Here is a 17,820-nt window from a genome sequence, read left to right on the forward strand (position 1 = left end):
CTTGATACATATTTAAAAATTTGAGAGTTAATTTTAAAAATTAGAAAAATAAAAATTATTTGATTAAAATTTATTTTAAAAATTGATTGACATAGAAATTTGTCAAGAGTATTTTTCTATAGATGGAATCACAAATATCAATAATTAATATTGCAAAACAAAGTTGTCACCAGGGTCTTTAGGGTTGTTAGTCCATTGGGCTTTGAATTGACGGTAATATGTGTATTGTTAAGGCATTTATTGCAAAAATATCATTGGATACATGATTTGCATTACAAATAACAATTTAAACTAACAAAAATTGCAATTTCAACAATTGTTTTATAGCCAAATTCCAATGATAACAAACCACAAAAAATTCAAAATCATAAAATGATTAACCTTTTATATATGTCACTATCAATGAAATATTTAGTATATGCAAAAATATGCAATTTTTTGTGTAGAATTAGTCACAATGGGGGTTATTTAATCTCTATTGTGTTTTAATGAGACTTTAGGTGACACTAGGTTATATTGGTATGATTAGGTGTATTCAAAGACCAAGATTTTGGGGTAGACTAGATTTTCTAAATATAACTCATTGTAGGAGCAAAGTCAATTGAGTTTGTTAAGGTAACAAACTAAAACTTAAAATTAAATATTTTTTTGTGCTTATTTAGCATTCATGTTTTTAAGTTAAAATATATTATTTAATATTAATTTACTATGTTTATTAGCATTCATGTTGTTTTTTAGAGTGTCTTTCATATTAATAACATCATTAGTTGTTTGGTCAACATTTTGAATCATTTAAAATGTAGTTCATCCCAAGGACAAAGATGAAAAAACTACGATTTATCCATAATTTTAAATAACAAAGTTGCATCATGTTCCAAATATAAATGTTAGAGAGAAGTGAGAGAACACGTCTTCTAACCTAGACCCACACTAAATGTGATTACTGTTGATTAATTTTTTATTTTAAATACTTTGATTGATTTTAATGTATCACTTTTCGTTAAAGGTAATTAATGGTATAATAACTCAATTCCAAACTAATGCAACGAATATGAAATTATAACCTTTTCAATTCGATGAATACTAACTATAGTAAGGAATGAGTGGTTTCAAGCAAAGAAACAAGTGCAACATTCAAAGCAAGAAACATGAACCACTTTTTGAATTCAAATCAAGTAAAATGCATGATACATGAGTCTTGGCCCCCATGTCCATAAGGGGGAATTATTTTTGAAAAATACAACTTATTTTCCTTAAAATCCAAGCTAAAAAATGCTTCACCAATGAACTACAATACAAGATTTTTCTTTCTTTTTGAAAAGAAAATATTCAATGGAAAGGAATAAGAACTTTTTCAAAAAACACTCCAACAAATAGATCTTTGACAAAGTAATTCCAATGCAGAAGAAGATTGTAAATACTTCAATCAGCAAGTAGAAACTAATTACGTCAAAGGAATGTAAATGGAAACTTTTCACAAACAAAAATATTTTCCACAACAAGCCAAACAAACAAACAAGCTCAAATTAATCTATCTTTTTGTGAAAATAATCTAAAATTCTTTACCATAGACACAATGAATTCTTTGATCAAATCACTGAAAGAAGACAGATTCATACAACCAATTTCCAGAAGTAAGAAACGATCTTTTGATAGATCAACAAAACTAATCAATTCCAAAAGCCTAAATATGTAAAGATAAAAAAGTTACACAAAAAGAAAATCAAACACGACAAGCTAAGGTAGACTTTCCAGACAGACAATAGACTCGAAAAAAATAAAAAAATAAAATCAAAATTTTAGACCCAAAAGGAAAATACCCTATTTTTTGCAATTTACAGGTATCATCACACGTAGCCAGTTGACACCAATGCACTGGACACACTTTCTATATAGGAAAAATGTGTTGCATCTCTTTGTCTCTAAAGACAAAGTGTGATGATCACTAAGAGCAAGGAAAAAATAAAAAATCATTCAACAGGTCATAAAATCAAGTTTTCAAGGTCATATTACAGTTGATAGAGATTCTAGAAGGCAAAGGTAGAAAAAGGAGGCCGCCGAAGAACTAAATCGTTCCCCAGTATGGTCGCCAATTTTTATATTGGACAAATCCCTCTTGTGGATAAGAGTGATCTCTCTAAACTCAATGATCAAATCTAGAACAACCCAAAACAGTATATGCTACCTTTTCTCTAGAAAATACTTGAACAATTCTCACTTGATTAATGAAGTAGGTTTTTTGTGCTTGATATCCCGCTTCACTTTCTATCTTTGAAAATGGAACTTGCAACAACAGAAACATACAAAAGATCAAAGCATATAATATATAAAATCTCAAGTATTAACTAATTAGAAGATAAAGGAATTTTGAAACATACATGTAAATACTTAACACATAATGTGAGAATAACAATATACTTTGTATTAAATAATTGAGAAGGAAAGGTTACAACCCAAGCCTTGATGTCATAATTCTCCTTCCACCATTCTCCAATCCTCCCTTTAGCATAATAAGCCTTCACTTCAACAACATGAATACATGAGTTAGAAACATCCAAAGCCAACCCTCTCCTCTTTAGTTTGCTATGTATTTTTAGGAGAAGAGAAGAGGTTGCAGATCCACTTTTGAAGGGGTGAGATCCATAATGAGGGGTGATAGGATCCATAATGAGTGGGATGAGATCCATAAAAATGGGGATAATGCCTAGATAGGTGCAAACTTGAGTTCATTTAGTTTGAAGAAGATTCTTGAATAAGGCTTCTAAAATTTACTTTTTATTTTTACCCATGTACAGTTGTCATCACACTTTTTGGTCTAGAAAACTGCACTAATAGTTGCATGTTTTCAATGATTATAGGTGCGACATCACACTTTCAGAATGAAAAATGTGCAATGAGGGATAAAATTAGGGTTTTTGCAATGTAATCCAGGATTCTTGTATTTATTAGAATGACTGTTATTCCATCTTTGTAGGGGAATGTTGAAAAGGGTTCATCGGATAACCAGAGATCGAGATTTAGGGTCCTTTTCTTTAGTGTGACAAAATGGTGTGTAACAATGTGGTCCATCGTAAAGACAAAGATGAAAAAGTCTTTATCTATCTATAGGTTCAAATAGCAAAGATGCATCATATTCCAAACATAAACATTAGAGAAATCAAATTAATAAAATTTTAATATTTAATTAAAATACAAACATTAAGTTAGAATATTTAGTCATTTTACTATTTTATAAAAAATTACTAAAAATAAATCAGTTACTTATAGAGAAATCAAATTAATAAATTTTAATATTTAATTAAAATATAAATGATAAGTTAGAATATTAAGTCATTTTACTATTTTATAAAAAATACCAAAAATAAAACACACACTTAGGGAAACTAACAGTTTAAAAAAAAAAAAACTATATATTTAAGAAAGAAAAATAATAAATAATATAGAAGAGGGAAAAAAGTTTGACCAAATTTATATTATATTATTTTATTATATAATAAATTGGGAATAAAGTGATCCAAATATAATTATATATTTATATTATTATTATATATAATATATTTATATTATTATTAGAATAGTATATAATATTATGATCCAGGTAGATGTTGGTGGCCACCCACTTATCCCACTTGGACCCCCACAATTGTCTCTTTCATCTTTTCAGTTTACTATTTTTAGCAGTTTTTCGGTCCTGAACTTCTGGAGCCATTTTGAGGCACTAAACGACGTTTTTTGGGAAAACTGGGAGCAACATGGGTCCAATGGGTCCATGGACCAATTTTTCTATTCCTAAAGTTGTAGTTCTCAGATAGATCTTTCTAATGAAATATTGTGTGCATCAAACGAAGATCGTATGCCAAAGTTACGACCCCGGGAAGTTGATGTACCAATTTACCCAAACGGGGCCTACAGTTTGGCGTTTCATCTTCTAGGGTTAGGTTTTTGGATGTTTAGGGTTTTCCATTGTTTCTAAACAATAAATAGGCCTTCGAGCCTCATTGTAACACAGTTCAGAGGAATGTAGCCACCACATATCTTTTCAGAGATAAGCTACTATCACCCTAGCTGGTTTATTTCCATTTCTGTTTGTAAGCATATTTCAGTATTTTACATTAATGAAATGAAGTATTATTTCCACTGCATATCTATATTTATGGTTATCTCTGTAATTTGTTGCGTTCCTGTTTAAATCTGGATCAGTGGTATCAGAGCGGTCTGATTTTTCTCTGTTTTTCTTTACATGTCCCCAACGAGGTCGGGATATAAGGAGTTAGGGCTTGAACTGGTTGAACCTTTGCAAGACCAGCCCCGCAAATCCCGACGGCCTCTCATAGCAGATGAGAAGAAAGATGAGGGGGCAGGAGATCCTATCAAAATCTTACTCAAAGAAGCCCTCGAGAGGCAAAGGAACGCGATGATGGATAGGTTTGCCCAGATCCTTCAGCGGCTACCCAGAGGCAACGCATCGGCTTCCAACAGCTACTCTGGAAACGCCACACCATTTAAGGTACAAGTTAATTTTGAAATCCCCATCTTCGAGGGTCTAATAGACGTAGATGCCGTAGATAAATGGTTAAATCTGCTAGAAGGGTATTTTTCTGTTCATGAATTTTTGAGTCAGGAAAAGATTTTTCGCTCTTCTCAAAGTATCCCCCCACGTCAAGGACAGGTGGGAAACCTACTGCGAGCATAAGTATGAAAGTAAAAGCTCACTATTTTCAGCTGCACCCACTTGGAATTGATTCTGGGATGCCATCAAGGAGCAGTACTACCCTGTCAAAAGCTACGAGGAAAAATACATAAAGTGGACCACGCTGCGGTAGAGAAGGGACCAAGATGTGTCGAAGTTCACAAACATTTTTCATACCCTTCGCACACAGTTGGGTATCAAGGATTTTGAGCTACATTTGGTACTCAAATACCGCGGCTGCCTACACAGATACATCCAGGAATAGATGGAGTCCTTGAACATCTCCTCACTCGGCACGGTGTACCGATGCGCTATGAAAATCGAACAGGAGCTCAAACAGAAGAAGCGAGACTTTGGATCTGCAAATCCGAAGACCAAAGGACAAAGCCAAGGCAGGGTGACCCAAGACAACCCGTCAAAGCTGCAAAAAAAGAACAACACCACGAAGTCGAAGAAGGACACAGGAAAGTGGTGTGAGTTCCACAAGAGCCCCACTCACAACACAAGTGAGTGTCGAACCAAGTAGTCGCTGGTGGCCGAGTTGAAGGCTTCAGAATCAGATGCATGTTCCAACCCTGAGTCAGAACCCGACAAGGGGAATGGCAAAGGGCAGCAGATCATTGATGTGGAGCCTAGCTCCATTTTTACCACTGCCAAGATCCAGAAGAATGAGCCCGAAGATCCAGAGGAGGGGAGCGTCTTTTCCACTCACAGATGTGGGTGAAGGGTTCACTGCTGCAATTCATTGTCGACAGTGGTAGCCAAAAAAACCTCATTTTAGCAGAGGTCGTGAAGCAGTTGGGCCTACTGACTACACCACATCCGCAACTGTACAGTATCAGGTTGCTTCACCAAGGACGAGATCTTTAAGTTTGCCAGCAGTGTCGCCTTCCCTACAGCATCAAGCCCTTCATAGATAAGGTATTTTGTGATGTTACACCTCTGGATGTTTGTGATGTATTATTATGCCAACCATACTTGTGGAGGAGACATGACGTGTATAAGTCAAGGCCCCGCACTGTTATTATTTCTTTGGATAATTCATTATACAGGATACCTTAGGTAGCCCCACCTACTGCCACCTCTTTGATCATTGTTAAGAAAGGCAACAAGCTCATCTCCTAGACTAGGAAATTCATTTTCTGTCTGGTTCTCTCCCAAAGTAAGGGGAAGGTCGTCGCCACATCCATGACCCCCACGAAGGGTTCCTCGACACAATAGCAACAACAGAGGGATACGGTCATGAAAGAACATAGGAATAACTTCTCCTCACTCACAGGGGTACCACACAAGTTTCAGGTGGGCAACAAAGTCTGGTTGCATCGACAGAAAGAAAGCCTTACCAGAACCCATCAGAAACGCAGACCACTCCGACATGGTCCTTGCACCATTACCAGGTTGTGGGAAACAATGCTTTGGAGCACAGCATTCCCTCATTCCTTCGACTGCACTGAGTGTTCAATGTGGAACGCCCTCGATCATGCTTCCCACAATTACTGGACACATCAGAGATTGCAGAATAGCTCACTAGGGACCAAGTTCAGCAGATGGAGTAACTCAACGCAATGGGGACCATTGCTTCCTAAGGGGGGAGGAATGATCTAGGTGGATGTTGGTGGCCACCCACCTATCCCACTTAGACCCCACAATTGTCTCTTTTAGCTTTTCAGTTTCCTTAATTGTAGCACAGTTTACTATTTTTAGCAATTTTTTGGTCCTGAACTTCTGGAGCTATTTTGAGACCCTAAATGATGTTCTTTGGGAAAACTGGGAGAAACATGGGTCCATGGACCTATGTTTCTCTTCCTAAAGTTGTAGTTTTTGGATAGATCTTTCTAATGAGATATTGTGCGTGTCAAACGGAGATCATATGCCAAAGTTACGACCCTGGGAAGTTGATGTACCAATTTACCCAAACGAGGCCCACAGTTTGGCGTTTCATCTTCTAGGATTAGGTTTTTGGATGTTTAGGGTTTTCCATTGTTTCTCAACAATAAATAGGCCTTCGAGCCTCATTGTAACATAGTTTTAGAGGCATGTAGCTGATGAGCCCCAATTTTGGTACAATTTGGGCTCATTTTTGGCCTATTTTGCTTGCTCAAACCATTCATTTTTATTGTTTATGCATACACTTCTTAGTTTATTCATGTTGTTTGTAGGAGAAAGGATAGGCACTTTATCTACGTAGCTAATGCATTGTGATTCCAGGTTTTGGCATTAAAAGGGAGCAAAAGACAACGAAAAGGTGGCAAGGAGACAACGAGTTGGCATTGCTGACGTAAGGAGAGGTTGTCCACGGTCTTGGGGGACATTCCTCGTGATCCTCACCAAGAACTCCGAGCCCCACTCCATCCTCCCTCCGAGCTTAATACACGGCCAGCTGTTCTACAGGAACAGCAGTTCAAAACTGCTCTACAGGAAACAGCATTTATGATCATCCTACAGGATCAGCAATTAAACTATAGATTGAACAGCCGAGCTCCTAGAATCATGGATACTTGTTGGAGCATCGTTTTGTATAAGTATAGAGGCCTTAGCCTTGTTTAGGTTGTTGAGACTCTCGTATTACTATTGTAATTTTGGAGCACAGCTCAAGTTTCGTTCTCTTTTGTAAGCCAATTTGGCATGTTATCAGATTATGAATAAAGAAGGCCACTTTTGAGTTAGTTCTGAGTTTTCTCAAGGAGCTATAGCTCTCAGGTTAGGGCCCAACCTGAGAGCCATAGACCTCCTCAGTGTTGTAATGCATTTACCATTAGTTCCAGCACTTGAGTTTGTTTAGTTTCCTATGCAATTCGGATTTCCAGCTTGTTAGTTTAATTGTTTTCATTAGCATAGATGGGACTGGTATGATGCTTTGCTTTCAGTATTCAAGTTTGATAGGTTGGTAGAATAAATCTCTTGGAGCTCCAACAAAAATAGGTTGTAAAGGTTCACTGCCATCTCACTGTTTGGGATTGGGGTGTAGACCATGATCAGCCACCAAAAAGAACAACAGTCGTTTCATCTCCACACAAGCTGCCACATGAACATTTGTATTGAAGATCCATTCATACATTCTCGACATTGATCCATACTGCACTCTCACGCATTAGTTTCATTTCTTGTTTTCCATTTCGGATTTATAGGTTTCATGGCATAATAGGTTAATGAATTTCTTGTTTTGATGCACAGGTCATTTGTTTCATTTACACTGCTCTTTCTCAAGCCACTTCCTTCGTTGTTTTCTCCATCCACCTGCAAGTTCTATTCACCTTCTATCTCACTCACTTGCCCTCCAACTCTCTCATTTCACGTACAGCTCCATCTCCTGCACTCTCGTTGATTCCACCTTTCCAAAACATCAACCCATTGCATGCACCCTTCCTTCGTCTGACTTTCCATTTCCTGAGACATCATCAGGTCCATCTCCATCTCCCTTAGCCTCCCACACCATTCCATTTCTCCTCCATCACTCCAACCACTCACAGTAGGACATCCTGTAGCCATTTGTAGACATCCTGTAGAAAACAGAGTATCCTGTAGGATCCCCTGCAGCCTTCCTGTAGGAGGCCACTCACTTCGTTGCCGAGCTTCTGAATGTGAGGGACCTCTGTGGATGGGTGCTAAGGATCCCTAGGGACCTTTCCTAGCCTCCCCAACCTGTCCCACACTTTCCTTCCTTCTACATCCCACCTGCACAATCAAACCCTAATTAGGCCAAGTTCACACTCATTCCACACACCTAAAGGAAAAACACAAAAACACATTTCTCATGATGCAAGTAGCTTAGACCCATGCATTTACACTTGTTAGAGGTAATGACAGCATTCATAAGAGTTGCATCCACATTCTTTGCATTATAGAGGATAGACTAGTTAAATTAGGGTTTCATAGATTTACATGCTTTAAATTGCTTTTGATTCAGTTTGTCAAGTAGAGTAGCCTTCCTTTGAGTTAGCTTTCGTCCATCATTGATAAAGCTTCTTCTGTGAGCCTATAGAAGTTGGCTTAAGCCCTAGCGGACTTGTGCCAGCTGACCAAGTGACAGCTGCGACAAGGGCTAGTACTTGTGCATACAGCACCGTCGCTTCCAAGTTTGTACGAACTGCCGGGTTGATAAAATTAAGAGACAGGAAGCCCCAGGAGTTGTAGCATTATTGCTACAATACTGGAGCTCACCATCTTTTTGGCGCCGTTGCTGAGGAAGCGTCAGAGTATTAGTAATTGTTGCCTTTCTTCTACTTTCGTACTCTTACTTCTGCTAAGTAGTTTGCTTCATTTCCATTCTGCAAAAGTAGCATAGACTTTCCTGCTTTCCTAGACTAATCTTTCCTGCTTTCTTAGATTAATATTTCCTGCTTTCCTAGATTAATCTTTCCTGCTTTCCTAGATTAATATTTCCTGCTTTCCTAGATTAATATTTCCAATTCCGCAAATTTCATTTGAGTAATCTAGTTAGTTGTAGATCACTTTGTTTCAGTTTTGCAGGTACAAGAAAAAAAAACAAAAGCACTAAAAACAGAGAAGAGTCCTTTCCCTTTCATGCCTCGTAGGAACCGAGATAGATCAGGCAAATTCCTACCAAACACCCCCACCACATCACTTAGTCACCCTTCACTCTTCGGTGGTGACAGTGATTCAGAGGAAACTATAGGTGAACGTCCCAAGACATACCGAAATCCTATAGAAGAAGAAGAGTTAGAGACCACTCCACCTAAAGCTATGGCTGACAATAGAGAGGATGAGAGGATAGAAGGAGCTTTCCCCATCCGAGAGACCAATGGTGAGATGAAAATGAAAAACATTAGCCCCTCTGCTTTGCCTCACTTCCATGGAATGACCACTGAGGATCCTGATACCTTCCTATTTGAGTTTGCTGTCCTCTGTAGGACCTATGACTATACTGAGGATGAACAAAAGCTAAAACTTTTCCCTTCTACTCTCAAGGATGCAGCACTACGCTGGTTCATGGGTTTTCCTGGGAATAGTATCACCACATGGGCTCAGATGCAGCAAGCCTTCAACACCAAGTACCGGGATTATTGTAGGTCCAAGGAGACAAAGGGGGAAATCTTTCGGGTGACCATGGGAAACGATGAATCTTTAGAGGACTATGAGGAAAGGTTCCAACTTAGTTACAAGCGGGCCAGGTGCACACTTGACCCTGAATCCCTTAAGTTGGTTCTGCTCCGAGGAGTACCTGAAGATCTCTTAGATACCCTTCACATGTTAGCTGGGGGGGACATTTACCAACTGCCTTATGAGGACATCAAAACTGTGTTTAGAAATCATTCTAGGGCAGCTAGGAAACGAGGTAGAGGAAACCTCCTCTCCACTGGTGTCCCTTTCTCCAAACATGAGTTTACAAACCAATTAGAAGACCTTAAGAGTGAGGTGAGACATACCATCGCCATGCAGCTAGACACATTCAGGATCCAGCAAAAGAAAGAAGAAGCTGAGAGAGCCCTGGCTGTCTTCTGCCCTAGGTGCACAAGAAGACATCCTAAGAACGAATGCCCATTGCATTCGGTTGAAGTGTGTTTTGTTTGTGAGGAGGACCATCCTACAAATCAGTGTCCCACCTTACCTGGGTTTAAAGCCATGTACCAAGGGACTGAAGCCCCCTCTGAACCTCTCTACTTCATCAACCAAAGGAGGCCACAAGGATCTAGACCCTATCAGCAGGGAATACAAGGGGCACCACAAGCCTATTATAACCCCAACCAATCGATTCCTATGCCTTCCTGGGGTCCCCCTGCTCATCCTTCTTGGTCCATGCCTCCGCCATGGTCTTATCCACCTCAGTATCCTACTCAACCCACTACTCATTCATATCACTCACATGCCCAGTCACAGCCTCAGTGGAGTGCACCTCAGTCGGGGTGGAGGCCTCAATACAACAATCCTCCTGCCATTTTGCCTCCACCTCCAGTTCAGCCACAACCATTACCTCCTGCTCCTCCAAGGCAACCTCAAATGCCTGCTCAACCGAACCCAAACCCCAACAATAGACAGGCTCAACAGGTATATACTGGGGAGACCTCATGCCCTACCTATGCTGTGGAGATCCAGGAGATCAAACTTAGATCTGGAAAGACTCTTCCAGATCGCCAACCTCCTCCCCCAGAGGATGAGGAAAACCATCAGGAGAGTGAACCAAAACCTATTCCACCCTTTCCTGAGAGACTTACAGCCACCACACAACCCAACCCGGAGGAAGATGAGCTTCTGGGAGAGCTCAAACAGTTGTGTGTGAAGATACCCCTTCTCCAGGCCATCAAGGATGTGCCAATCTATAACAAGCTGGTTAAGGAGAAGTGTTTCAAACATCCAGGCAGACGGAAGAAAGATGCTTCAACTATCAATGTCATAGGACAACTGTCTGACCTTATGCTAGGACAAGTCATCTGCCCAAAGTACTTAGATCCTGGAAGTCCTGTAGTAGATGTCCACATCAATGGCACCATCATACCCCACACCCTGATTGATCTGGGGGCTGCCATTAATGTAATGACCAGGGATACCATGTGCAAGCTCAATCTTCAAGGTTCCTTGAGGAAGACCTCGACAGTACTGCAATTAGCAGATCGCTCCACTGTGACTCCCGAAGGAATTGTGGAGGATGTCTTGGTCTCTATTGACTCTTGGGAGTATCCTGCAGACTTCCTAGTTCTGCAACCAAAGGCAAAGCTTACTGGATATCCCCTCATTTTGGGAAGGCCTTGGTTAGCCACTGCAGATGCCTATATCAGTTGTCGTGCCGGAAATATGACCATCAAAAATGGTCCTATGTCCAAGCAACTTGTCCTATACCCTCCTGCCCAACCCTCTTTAGAGCATGACTTACCACTCTGGTTGGAAGAAGGAGAAGAAGACGAGGTGTATTCAGCACCTCTATGTACCATAGAAACCAATAGAAGAAATCCCCCAACCGAGGATGATTTGATCGAGAACTTGATCCAAAACCCACCTACCAGTGCACTACCTTTAGAAAAAGTTGGTGGAGGATGCCCAAGCCAGCACCTTAGTGGATCTTTGTACAACCAACCCTATCACTCCCAGAGTTAAGAATGTGGAATTCGGCCCTGAGAGAGCATTGAAAATCAGCTCCTCCCTATCTCCTTCTCAAGAAAAGGAGCCGTGCAACCTGTTGGCCAGCCACTTAGATGCTTTTGCTTGGAGCTATAAGGAGATGAAAGGAGTCCATCCCTCAGTCTGTACTCATCATATATACATCAAAGAGGACTGTAAACCGGTTAGGCAACCGCAGAGGAGAATGAATCCAGCCCTTAAAGACATTGTCAAGGAAGAATTGCAAAAACTGTTAGATGCCGGATTCATCTACCCCATCTCAGATAGTGAATGGGTGTCCCCTCTAGTGTTGGTTCCCAAGAAGAATGGGAAGTGGAGGATCTGTGTAGATTACCGGGAGCTGAACAAAGCTACCAAGAAAGACCATTTCCCTCTACCTTTCATAGATCAAGTGTTGGATGGACTAGCAGGAAAGAAGTTCTTCTCTTTCCTGGATGGGTTTAGCGGGTACAATAAAATCCAAATCAGCCCAGAAGACCAAGATAAGACCACCTTCACTTGCCCTTGGGGTACCTTTGCCTACCGTGTCCTTCCCTTTGGGATATGCAATGCTCCTGCTACTTTCCAGAGAGCTGTCCTAAGCATCTTCTCGGAGCTGGTCCATGATACAGTGGAAATCTATATGGATGACTTTACTCCTTATGGGGCCAACTTCCAGGAAGCATTGTCCAATTTGGGAAAAGTCCTCACCAAATGCATTGAGATGAACCTGTCCCTCAGTCCCAAAAAATGTGAATTCCTGATGACTGAAGGGACCGTGCTAGGCCACACCATCTCTAGCCAAGGATTACAGGTGGATCCTAACAAAATTGCTCTAATCAAGAAGGTTCCACCTCCACAAAAGGTAAGGGATGTTAGGAGTTTTTTGGGATTAGCGGGATACTACAGGAGATTCATTAAGGACTTCAGCAAGCTCGCCTCGCCATTGTTTGGCTTGTTGGCAAAAGATGTGGAGTTTAAGTGGACTGACGCTTGTCAGAAGAGTTTGAATGAGTTAAAGGACAAGTTGGTGTCAGCACCAATCTTGAGAGGTCCAAACTGGGCCCTACCTTTCCACATCCACACTGATGCCTCAAACAAAGCCATAGGGGCAGCTTTAGGACAAATTGAGGAAAAACTTCCATATGCCATTTACTTCGTTAGTAAGAACTTGTCCAAAGTTGAGCTGAATTACACTGTAACCGAGAAAGAGTTCTTAGCTATAGTCCATGCACTAAACAAGTTCCGTCATTACATTACCGGATATCAAACATTTGTACATACTGACCATGCTGCTATTAGATATTTGATGAATAAACTAGATGTGAATGCTCGTATTATTAGATGGTTACTTTTATTGCAGCAGTTTGATCTAACCATTGTTGATAAACCAGGAAAAGAAAATGTTGTTGCTGACTTCTTGTCTAGATTGGATTTGTCTACAGATGAAGATGGGACGGTGGATGACCAGATGCCTGATGAGCATCTGTTTGCTATCTCAGTACTCTCTCCATGGTTTGCTGATATAGCAAACTACCTTGTTTCAGCTCAGTTTCCTCCGCACCTCTCTTCAAAAGAGAAGAGCAAAATCATCAGAAAGAGTGCCTCATTTACATGGATTGGGGGCAACCTGTTCAAGCTTGGCCCCGATCAGATCTTAAGGCGTTGTGTAAGGGAGGAGGAAGTCTTTGACATTCTCCTCACCTGTCATGATGGGCCTTGTGGAGGACATTTTGCAGCAAAGAGAACTGCCTTCAAGATCCTGCAGGCAGGCTACTATTGGCCCACACTTCATCAAGATGTCAGGAGATATGTTAGCCAGTGTGACCAATGCCAAAGAATGGGGAAACCGACCCAAAGGGATGAGATGCCTCTCCAACCTCAAGTGACTCTCGAGCCATTTGAGAAGTGGGGCATGGACTTTGTGGGCCCAATCAATCCCTCTTCGAGGCAGAGATCCTACATCATAGTGTGTACTGACTACTTGACAAAGTGGGCAGAGACTAAAGCAATCAAAGCAGCAACTGAAGAAAAGGTGGTCGAGTTCTTAAGAGAGAACATCTTCTACAAGTTTGGCTACCCAAGAGAGCTGGTGACCGATCAAGGGAGCCAGTTCACATCCAACTTGGTTGAAGATCTACTAGCTCATCACAAGATCAAGCATAGGACTTCCACCCCCTATCATCCTCAAGCAAATGGGCAGGTGGAAGTCACCAATAGAGCATTAGAAGGGATCTTGACCAAAGTGGTGAGCAGCAGCAGAAAAGACTGGGCAGATCGCCTAGTTGAGGCCACATGGGCTTACAACACCACTTGGAAGACCACCACCGGCTTCACACCTTATGAGCTGGTCTATGGGAAGAAAGCTTTGTTGTCCATTGAGTTTGAGTATAACACTTTGAGGTTGGCAGCTCAGCTGGACCTAGATCTCAGCCATGCACAGCAAGAAAGGTTATTGCAGCTGAATGGACTGGATGAGCACCGCATGCAGGCCCTCCTTCACTCAGAAGTGGTTCAACTTCAGAGGAAGGTGTGGCATGACCAACATCTCCATGACAAGCAATTTCAGCCGGGAGATTGGGCCTTGTTGTATGACTCCAGATTCAAAGATTTCAAGGGGAAGTTGAGAACCAGATGGCTAGGACCTTATGTGGTGGAACAGTGCCATGACAATGGATCTGTCCTCATTCGAACCATTGATGAGGAATCCATTCCCATGCTTGTCAATGGGCACCGATTGAAGATCTATAGAAGACCTCTCTCAAGACAAGAGTTTATCAACACTATGGAGAAATCTGTTTTGGTCATAGAGAAGGGTTCTGCCTCCACTTTGGGCATACCCTGAAGGATCTAAAACACAAAAAAAAAAAAAAAAAAAAAAGAAAAAAAAAAAATAAAGATCCTTGGGTGAAAACCTCTCTGAGGCGCCCAAGGCAGGCAGTAGCGATGAAAACCTCATTGAGGCGCTCCTATTGTCTTTCGAAAAAGAAAAGAGAGAAAAATAAAGATCCTTGGGTGAAAACCTCTCTGAGGTGCCCAAGGCAGGCAGTAGGGGTGAAAACCTCATTGAGGCGCTCCTATTGTCTTTCTAAAAAAAAAGAGGAAAAAAGAAAAAAAAGGAAAAAGCAATCAGCACCATAAAAGGTTTGCATGCAGATGTTCTATGGAGGAGAAGAAGCCTCTCCACTCCAAGCCAGGGGCCTTCATCATGCTAGCAAAGGATGTCATCAGCATCACCTCCAAGAACAGCAATGTTTTTTAAGGTATGTGCAATTATTATAATGCTTTGGATCTTCTACAGGAGGATATAGTTTTTCTACAGGAACAGACAGTCTTCCTACAGGAAGACGCGGATCTTCTACAGGAAAGTGCCAATTTTCTACAGGAAGCTCTGTGTTCTACAGGAAACTTCCTGTAGAAGGTTACGATGGCCGAAATGTGTTTCAAATGAAGATCTAGCGACTGAGGAGTGGATTGAATGCATGCATGCCAATGATGGCACCCCTGAACATTGCCATTATCGTCCTCCACCATCCTCGTCGCCATGCAACCAAGATCCCTGCAGCAGCACAACAAAGTAATCAGTTCTCGTGAGAAAGCATCTGTCAAAGAAAAACTAGGCACTGAGAACCATACCACATCCACGTTGATACATCAGAAGCGCTAGGATCGTGATCGAGAAGCCAGAACCGCCAGCATGCAGCATACACCCGAGGAGAAAGAACGGTGACAAGACCCCTCGCGGGGATCCTGTAACAGTTCAACCTGCTCAAGTGAAGACCGTTCACAGCACCGCCATCTGAGATCAAACACGGGTGCATGAACGGAGAACCATTCACTCCATCGCCAGCATCCTGTAACCACGAGCCTACAGGAATGTGCAGCCACATGCGGCAGGTAGATCCATCGCTCAAAAAACTGGAAATCATGTGCAGCCGCGCGCAGGTAAGTGTTCTAATCCTTCTCTCCATCAAACTGCATGATTATTACTTCGATTTGTTTTGCATGGCATAAAGGTGAATGGTTGAGCGGCCTAAAGGCCAGTGATTGGCCACGTCGGTTAGTAAAGGGATAGTCAGAGGACGAGGTGGCAGCCACGACGAAAGAAACACGCAGCAAGCACGTGAAGATCAGTCCCGTCAACCTAGAAGTGAAGTTTAACCGAAAAGGGCGGCGGCAGATCTGTGGGAATGAATGCGGCAACAAACGAATGTGCAGGCGGATGATGGGTGACGTCACCCAATGGTCCGGCGGGGACAGCTCACCCCCGCGCCACGAGCTGCGCCGATTCAAAATCTAATCGGCTCGATTAAGCGTGTATCTCCATCAACCTCACTTCAAAACTCGAGTAGATCCTCTGCTTACCTCTGCATATTGATATGCCGAGCTCTCGGCTACCTGAACGCTGGTAAAGCACCTCTCGACCGCCAGCCAACTAAAGCTCTTCCCGAAGCCTGCGCACTGCTCCTACAGGAACAGTTTCTACAGGAACGCCGTCCTACAGGAAGCAGTTTCTACAGGAACGCGGCTCTACAGGAAGGTGAAGTCTTCACGTAAAAAAAGGTGGCAGAAAAGAGGTAACCCTGCAACTCCTTCCGCAATTGTTTTTTAAAGGTGGCAAGGCCTTTAGTCACAGTGTGGTCATAAAAAAATTGGATTGCCGTGCCTATACTATCGCTCCTACAGGATAGCTGTATAATCAACTGTGGTCTGAAAATTCATTGCATGTTCTGTCTTTAGACCGAATTTCCTGTGTATCCACCACCTCTGGTATAAACCACTGTGTTCATCATGCCTGGCGGGTTTATCAGGCGAGAGCCCACTAATTCAAATGCATTAAGGAGAAACCCGGCAGTGGTTGAGCTCTTCACTAGAGCACAATGGATGCCTTTCTGTGATAAACTACAGGGCTACGATGATGAAGTAGCCGAGGAATTTTTGCAGGCTCTACAGCCTAAATCACAGACATTGGCCACGGTAACCTTCAGAGGTCTCAGCCTCGAACTCACCCCAGAGCATATCAGTCGGATTACAGAGCTGCCCATGGGTCTGCCGTGGGACAAAGAAGAGCGGAAGATGAGCCAGCAAGCAAAGAAGGAGTTCTTCCCACCGGAAGAGTCATTCACCGAAGATAAAAATGGGGTAAGAAGGACGAGCCTAACACCACCGTGGAATGAAGTCAGTTTGCAAATAATGAAGTATATTACGTGTGAAGGCCGGTTCAGTATAGTATATGCATATCATTTCCGGCTCCTCACTGAGTTAAGGCACGGAATTGACGATCCTGTAGACCAAAAACTAAGCATCCCTTATTATCTTCTACAGTCCCTCATGGAGTGTGCTACCAAACTAAGACAGGGCATCCCTGATTAGATAGCCCATCATGGGTTAATAAAATTGCTTGTGGAAGATGCCTTGCACTCATATAAAGTTCCCCTCTCCTGGGAGTCGTTTAGGAATCTGACACGAGATGGAGACATTAAAATGCTGATCGAAGAGAGTGGCTCCTCCAGCACTGAAGACAAGGAAGAGGTGGCTGAGGAAGAAGAGGCTAAAGAAAAAGCTGACTCCCCCATCCTGTCAGCAAGAGAAATAAGGTCAAAAAGCAGAAGAGACAGAGTCGGGGAAAGCCACGTCAGCCCAATTACCTCTCCAGCACTCGCAAGCAAACAAAAGGATCAAACCACCGTAGAAAAAAAAGAAAAAGGGAAGACACCTACCGCTACAGGAAAGGAAAAGCAGGCTTCTACAGGAAGCCCAAAAGCAAAGACCAAGGCTTCTACAGGAAGCCCGACACCAGCGTCTACAGGAAGCACAAGGGTGCAAGAACAGGCTTCTACAGGAAGCCATGCACAACCAAAATCTGAGAAGCAGAAGGTGGATGTTTTAGCTAGAGAGGTAGCGGCCGTATTAGCTGGCCTCAGTACGCCACCTGAGCCAAAGAGAAAAAGGAAGAGGGACCCTCCTCTCTACTTCAAAGCACGGAGGAGTGTTCGGATAAAAACAGGGAAACCACAGCAGCAGTCTAGCAGCCTAATTGTCATTGAGGACACCCCTGTTTCTCCCAAAGACAAATC

General features: G+C 42.0%; 1 pseudogene; it reads left to right on the forward strand.

Moving 5' to 3' along the window:
* Positions 1-17,820, forward strand: part of LOC149246768 (protein SEH1 pseudogene) — a 33,511-nt pseudogene that overhangs the window by 733 nt on the left and 14,958 nt on the right.

Source organism: Pinus tabuliformis, chromosome 7, assembly GCF_031772625.1.
Source record: "Pinus tabuliformis cultivar Carrire ecotype Pingquan chromosome 7, CPIR1, whole genome shotgun sequence".
Taxonomy (NCBI): Eukaryota; Viridiplantae; Streptophyta; class Pinopsida; order Pinales; family Pinaceae; genus Pinus; species Pinus tabuliformis.